Source organism: Saccostrea cucullata, unplaced genomic scaffold (genome assembly GCF_032062105.1).
Source record: "Saccostrea cucullata isolate Sc308-1 unplaced genomic scaffold, CSIRO_AGI_Scuc_v1 ctg3109, whole genome shotgun sequence".
Taxonomy (NCBI): domain Eukaryota; kingdom Metazoa; phylum Mollusca; class Bivalvia; order Ostreida; family Ostreidae; genus Saccostrea; species Saccostrea cuccullata.
In genome coordinates, this window is record NW_026937123.1 from 23,832 (window position 1) to 29,791 (window position 5,960).

The following is a 5,960-nucleotide window of genomic DNA, read 5'->3' on the forward strand; positions in this document are numbered from 1 at the left end:
GCGGCATTGTGGGAAATAGGAAGGTACTAAAGACGCGATGTACTAAACACTGATTTGACCTGATTCAAATTTGTCTGTAAATGTTCCAAACAATTGAATTTTTGTATAGCATATGCCTCGAAGTCATAAAGTCTGTACATAAGTAATTTAAAATACTCAATATTACCATTTAATTAAAATTAAAACGTCAGGTAAATATCAGGTCTCTAGTATATCCCGTTTTTTGTGCCCCTTCGAGTCGACGTCGGACACATGTTTGTCATGGTTTACAAACTGAAAATAGAATGATTTGTGAAGTTGAACATTTTCTCACAAAGAATCCGTTTGTAGACATGCACACTCATTTAATCTGGAGCTACGAAGTACTTTGTCACTTCTCTGGAACATTATTCTATTAAGCAGAATTATCCCGATTCATATATTCTAAGAATCTTGTGTGAATTGTTTACGAGGAAATTCTGACTGTCACATTAACAAGGATGAACACTCTTGACTCTGCTCCGGATTCCCCAGTGGATAATTGTCTCGAGTGATGAAAGAGCTGACGGCGACATTTTAATGTATGATTGGCTTGGACCATTGGAATGAAGGTTAGAATATTTTTATTACTTAAAATTTACACTACTGATTACATGACAGTGATGTACATTGATGTTATTAGAAATACACAGACACACTGATATATTATCTGTTTTACAGTTCAGAAGCTGTCTGTTTGCCTTGTAAATCCCCACAGCTTTATATTTTATTTTTTTTTAATTTGAGGATGTAATTTCAACAGTCCTACTATCTATCATAGTGATCATACTCTATAATTCAAACTGCACCTACTGTTACAGAATATATTCAACTAATTGGGAAGTTTCTAGTATGCCGGTCCCCAGAATCACGCGATTGCGCATGAGCAGTTATTTCCCTTGCCGTTGCTATGCAGAATGTAAACAAACCGCAATTTCCCACTCACTTCAACAAAACGCATCCGATCGAGTGATTAGGGTTAGGTTGTTTATTTTTTTAAATTGTCTTTTTTAATAAATCCACTCTGTATTCTTTAATTCTGACTTAGGGCTTATTTATGTAATTTTTGCTTACAAAAGCCACTATGTGTGCGCATGTGCCTTTTGTGATAAAAAACTTGCATGTATCAGCCTGTCGAATTGTGCCGATATCTTACACTTTGGCTTAGTTCATGAAATTTTTGCTTTACAAAGGAAAGATTAAGAAATGAAAGTTCGGGTAAATCAACTCAATTTTTGAAACATGACGATTTTAGCGCTGAGTTTAGGCAAGTTATTGTAAAAGCGACTTACCGTTAACTGCAGCTCTGTATCCTGACCTCCTAATCATGTCCAAATAGGCCCCTTATTCATAAATTTTATCTTTTCAAATCGATAATGATGCACAATTCAATCCATCGATGACTAGTAATTAGCTAACATTTGTTAAATCCCTGTATTTCTCACAATAATCACGCAATTTTAATAGCATTGCACTTTGAGTCCTATCAGGCATTTCTTCATTACGTCAAAACACAAGTGACGCATCTTATGAATATTTATGAGATTACGTCAAAAATTGATCATGTGACTACATTCCTAAACAACGCAAGATGGAGATTTACTACCTAAACATGTACGTTATTTTACAAAATCTTTTAATTCTCATTTAAAAAACTGTGTTTAAAAACCAGTTTTTTAAACCCAATTTTTCACAAGGAACAGGAATTTTGGGTCAAATTTGCAATTTGTGGTTTCTTTTTCGATTTTGTCGATCGCTCACGCGATCGTTTATATATTGTATACCGCCTTCGGCGGCACCTATTTTAGCGCCATATTTATGGAGACCGGTATACTAGAAGTGTTCCATTTAATTATATATTGACAGTGTGACTGTAAGGGTGAGGGCAGATACTTATTTAGTTTTAATTTAGATTGTGCTTGTCAAGCCGCATTTGACATTTGGTGCATCCATGCTCAATGTTCACACTGAGAGTTTATTCAAATGTTTAATTCGAATGAATTCACTGCTCCTTAAATTACTTCCCATTAGCTCCATGTGAACATGAGTAAGGATAGCTAATTCAAATTAAATAGAAATGAATTTTGAATGTAGCTTAAACTTGTTAAAGAAGCTAAGCACTGTGTGTCCAAAGTATACTGCGGAAAAATTGTGTGGAGCAATGTGCAAGTCACAATCTTCTTTTGCCAAGGTGTTATCATAAGAGCTCGCATTATGGGCAGGGATTTGTGCTGCTGTCTGGACTCGCTATAAATAGATGTTCTCAAAAAGTCTTAATTATTTAATATCATACTTTACTGACAAAAAAGGACAAAATTTGCTAAGTTAAATTGCAAAAGAAATTTGTTTTAAAAAATTGTGATAATAGAAAGTTTGCTTTTTTTGTTTGATAAGACTGCTGTAATGGTTTAATGTTTGTTTATTTGCCTTAATCATACATTTTTCAGTCATTTCATGGTGCCACCACTTGGGATGGTATTAGCTGCAAATATAGACTTGTACTCAGCACTTATTGCCTTTAAGAAGTATGAGATCCATTTTGTGCTAACACCTACCGTGACACAGAATCTTGGTTTATGCAGTCTCATAGGAGTAACCTGTCTAAAGCATTTAGCAATGAAATTGGAACCTGCGACGTAAGGTTCAGCTTCTTATTGATACTTTGATTTATAATATTTATTTGAGAATTTCACTCATTCACATACTTACAGATGTTAACGTTGATATATATTGTTGAATAGCATCAATTTAGACCTTTAATTAGCTAAGTAAACATGTACTGTGAGGTTTTTAAGGTCTCATTCATTTTATATGCCAGATGCATGTTAAGGAACATTACTGCATAAATGTTTTTGTCTTAAATTTGAAGCTTTTTACTAATATAGAGATATGTTAGTTTTAAACCTCTTCAAATTAGGGTAGACCTTTACTTTAAACTCAGCAATGTGAGTGTGTTGTGTGAACTTGTGTTAGCAAGACAGTGTGTTTTATGAATTTGTGTTAGCAAGGCAGTGTGTTTTGTGAACTTAATTGTGTTAGCTTGACAGTGGGTTGTGTGAATTCTTGTTAGCTTGACAATTTATTGCGTAAACTCGTGTTAGCGGGACAGCGTGTTGTGTAAAATCGTGTATAAAGTGTAAGTGTGGCAGTGTGTTGTGTAAACTCATGTTAGCTAGACAGAGTGTTGATTGAACTCGTATTAGCGAGACTTCGTGTTGTGTAAACTGGTGTTAGTGAGACTGCGTGTTGTGTAAACTCGTGTTAGCGAGACTGCGTGTTGTGTAAACTCATGTTAGCGAGACAGCGTGTTGTGCGTATTCTAATTAACGAGACATCATGTTGTGTGAATTCGTGTTAGCGTAACAGTGTGTTGTTTGAACTTGTTATCCTGAAAATTTGTTGTGTGAACTGGTGTTAGAGAGATAGTGTGTTGTGTGAACTCGTGTTAGCAAGATTGCATATTGTGTGAACTCGTGTTAGCCAGACTGCGTGTTATGTGAACTCGTGTTAGCGATATTGCATGTTTTTTGAATTTGTGTTAGCGTGACAGTGTGTTGTGTGAACTCGTGTTACCCTGACAGTGTGTTGTGTGAAATGGTATTAGGATGACAGTGTGTTGTGTGAAATGGTATTAGGATGACAGTGTGTTATCGCAACAGCGTTTGGTGTGAACTTGTGTTAGTGAATAGTGAGACGGCCTGTTTTAAGAATTCGTGTTAGCGTGACAGTGTGTTGTGTGAACTCGTGTTAGCCTGACAGTGTGTTGCGTGAAATGGTATTAGAATGACAGTGTGTTGTGTGAAATGGTATTAGGATGACAGTGTGTTATCGCAACAACATTTGGTGCGAACTTGTGTTAGTGAATAGTGAGACAGCCTGTTTTGAGAATTCGTGTTAGCGTGACAGTGTGTTGTGTGAACTCGTGTTAGCCTGACAGTGTGTTGCGTGAAATGGTATTAGAATGACAGTGTGTTGTGTGAAATGGTATTAGGATGACAGTGTGTTATCGCAACAACATTTGGTGCGAACTTGTGTTAGTGAATAGTGAGACAGCCTGTTTTGTGACTTTGTGTTAGCGTGACAGTGTATTGTGTAAACTCGTGTTAGCGTGACAGTGTATTGTGTAAACGCGTGTTAGTGAGACTGCGTGTTGTGTAAACTCATGTTAGCGTGACAGTGTGTTGTGTGAATTCATCTAAGCGTGACAGTGTGTTGCGTGTACTTGTGTTAGCTAGACAGTATGTTGTATGAACTCGTATTAACGAGACTGCGTGTTGTGTAAAACTTGTGTTAGCGAGACAGCGTGTTGTGTGAACTTGTGTTAGCGAGACAGCGTGTTTGTGAATTCGTGTTAGCATGATAGTGTGTTGTGTGAACTCGTGTTAGCCTGATATTTTGTTGTGTGAAATTGTATTAGCGTGACAGTGTGTTGTGTGTTAGTGTTAGTGTGACAGCGTGTGGTGCGAACTTGTGTTAGTGCGAAAGTGTTTTTCAGTGTTGTGATGGCGAGCTGTGTGATAGCCTAATGGCGTCTTTTGTGTCGGTAAGATGGAACGCTTTTATGAAAGTGCTATTGAGCTTTAGCAGTGGCCCTATCTGGACACGCCTTATTATAATTGATCAGTTCTCATATATACAGTGAATTACCGGTATTATTGTCACCATGAAATCAGCATTTACAGTTGCAATTACCTAGTTAGTAATCATAAGATATTGGTTTGTCAGTTTTAAAATTATGGTGTTCCAATGATGTGAAGTTGCAGTGTGTTAGCATGTTAATTTCAACAGACTGCCACTCCAATGCAGCTTTAAACAACACGCTGCTGTGTTAACACAAAACAAAATATCATGCAAACACAACTTTAAACAATCTGTTGAGTGTTAACTTCACTGCATGTTGGATTCAGTGTGCTGGCATATTATCACTGACGTACATGCTAGCACATTGTCACCTCGTGCTAGTATGTTGTCATAAATACTCTAGCACATTATCCTAAACCCACTAGTGCATGATTACTTTGCACTTGTATGTTGTCTTGTTAGGGAATGGCATAAATGACTGCCTTAATTGGTGTAAACTTCTTTTAATTGATGAAAGAGTACATTAAAATTTACAAATTATAAACAGAAAATGTGACAATATCTTATCTCTCAATTTGATAATCTAATTTATAATCTCATGAATTGCACCTTTATTAGTAAAAGAATTATAGATTAAAAAATTTCAATTTCTTTTGGATAGGTGTGACTCATCTGAAGACTGAATTTTGATACCAAGCATGACCATGATTTGCCAGAAGATCATCTGTTTGGATGTGACATGGAATAAACAGCATAGTGAAAATAAGTCAAGTTTTGGTTTGTGAAGACAATTTTTAAACACACTGTGTATCATTTTTAAATTTTGATTTGACAACATAAATCCACAACTATGAACATATCAATTGCTCTCAGTTTTTCAAGTGAAATAGTTTTTGTAACAGAAATACATGCAGTCTTCGACAAATCCCGGGAGTCCGATGCCCGGGACCTGGTAAAATTGGAAGTGGGCATGTGGAAATTGTACACTTACAAGCCCGAAGGGCATGTTAATTCTAAGGCATAAGCCTCGGTATAATAAACTTAAATAAGACAAATTACATTAAATATACTTTAAAGTCTTTGATTTTCCATCTAAGTGAAGTAAAAAAAAATAAATAAATTTTACCGACATCTTATTTTACCGCGATTTCCAAGGAACTCTTCTGCAAAAGAGACACAAAAAGTGTACAGGTTGAAAACAAATGGCGGGACAAGAAATTGACAGAATGGATTTTCAGATTATTTCCTTGGCATGAAAAGGCAAATAAGAATAAGATAACTTGATAAAATTCTGGGCATGTAAATATTTGTTCGGGCTTGCGTAATTGGTGATCACACCTGCCCGAAGGGCATGTGCTGAA

At 36.1% G+C, this 5,960-nt stretch overlaps 1 long non-coding RNA gene across 1 annotated transcript; it reads left to right on the plus strand.

Annotated features, from left to right (window-relative positions):
* The first annotated feature begins 245 nt into the window (after positions 1–245).
* LOC134247392 (uncharacterized) lies at positions 246–5,506 on the plus strand. Its single transcript, XR_009987823.1, has 3 exons — positions 246–590; positions 2,466–2,654; positions 5,261–5,506. It is a non-coding gene; the product is annotated as an uncharacterized LOC134247392 (long non-coding RNA).
* Positions 5,507–5,960: the final 454 nt, after the last annotated feature.